Here is a 1,811-nt window from a genome sequence, read left to right on the forward strand (position 1 = left end):
TAACCAAATCTTGTAAGGTAGGGCTTCAAATGCCATCACTCCCCTGACACTCCTTAAATTTGTCCAGTGCTCTTTTAAATCATGGTACCCAGGGGGCACTTGGGTGGCTCAATTGGTTAAGCATCTGACTCTTGCTTTTGGCTCAGGTCATGATATTAGAATCGTGAGATTGAGTCCTATGTTGGAACCTGCTTGGGATTCTCTCTCTCTCTCTGTCTCTCTTTCCCTCTGCCTCCTCTACCCCACTTGTTCATGCATTCTCTTTCTCTCTCTCTCTCAAATACATACATACATACATACATACATACATACATACTTGCCTACATAACGTTGAACTGAACACAGTGCTGGGAAGCTGGAACCATGGACTTCCATTATCCTTTCCAATTCTCAAGTTATAGGTATCTTCACAATCTGGTAAATATTATAGGTTGAGTGAGAAGGGTGGACATTTTCTGTTTTGTTTGCACAGTATCCTTCTTTTCCCCTGAAAATAGTATTCTTCTATTCTCTTTGATCTGCTCCTTGCCATGTTCTACTCTGGGAGTTGCTAACTGCATATGAGACTTTGACCACAGAGATTCTTCCCAGGAAGAGCACCTGTTACAAGCTAGGACAAGATTTTTCCTGGGATTTTCTAACCAGAGCTTGAGATTTTGGTTTCTCAGATTGTAAGGATGTAAGTCTAAAGCTACAAGTGGCCAGCTTTCATGCCTGTTGGAAATGTTGGTCAGAAAGAAACCAGAACACAGAGAAAAGCATAGAGAATCACAAGAAGAAATACCAGGAAGCATCACTAAAGTCCCTGGTACCAGGCACCTCTGAGGCTGTCCTTTCCACATTTTGGTTTTTATTCTTTTTCCTTCTTTCCCTCTCTCTGTCACTGTCTTCCTCCCTTTTCCATTTCCTTCCATCTTTTCTTTCTTCAAAACTTTATTTGTGTATTTATAAAGAAAAAACATAGGACTGAATATTACCATCATTAAGGACAGGCCTTTGCAGGATGGTGGAGTGATTTCTGACAGTGGGGTGGAGGCCACTACTTGCCATCAATGAGTGGGTTCTGCAGGACTGCGATGACTGGGTCTCTTCAAAGGAATATATCGGAGATGTAGGTGTCTTTGTTGACTGGCTTGGACTTCTTACCTTTGCTTTCTTGGAGATCTTGGTCTACATCTCCTTCACATTTTCCAGCACTGTGTCACAGTGCTTGTCAATGGCCTTCACACAGTTCAGGAGCTCCTTGTTATTACCACAGTGGATAAGCCCTTAGGTGTAGTTCCTGACTGATGTGTGAGCACAGAGAATGGACTAGTGTTAAACTGCTCCTCCTCCCACTTTTGCGGCTCCTCCAGGGTCATCTTACTCTTGGGCTTGTTGGTATACTCATGGTGATGGTGGCTGTGCTCTCAGGTCACTTGTGTCTCCTCTGTGTTGTTTCTGCCTCTGAAGAGTCTTAGGCTAATTTAAATTACCTTCCTCTGGCTGGCAACCAACCTAGAAAATCTTCTCTGGCATATTAGGTAACTCACAGGTAATATGACTCCATGAATGAACAAATGACTGCTTGGCTGAATGAGAAACTGGTTTCTTGCTAGGGTTGACCATGGATTTCTTGTGATTTCTAGTTCACAGCAATCACTTTGGGACCACGCATTTTGGGGAAATAATTATGTACTAAATCAACTTCTATTTTGCCTTATTAATCCTTGTATTTAAAGAATCGTAAATTAATAATAAGTAATGGTTAAATTTAAATGATTACAATATCAGAGTATATGGTTAGACATGCCATGATCCCAGAATAGATC

General features: G+C 41.6%; 1 pseudogene; it reads right to left on the reverse strand.

The window, feature by feature from the left end:
• Window positions 1-1,039: 1,039 nt before the first annotated feature.
• Window positions 1,040-1,373, reverse strand: LOC121472195 (annotated as a pseudogene).
• Between the last annotated feature and the right edge of the window lie 438 nt (window positions 1,374-1,811).

The sequence above is a fragment of the Vulpes lagopus genome, chromosome 1 (genome assembly GCF_018345385.1).
Source record: "Vulpes lagopus strain Blue_001 chromosome 1, ASM1834538v1, whole genome shotgun sequence".
NCBI lineage: Eukaryota > Metazoa > Chordata > Mammalia > Carnivora > Canidae > Vulpes > Vulpes lagopus.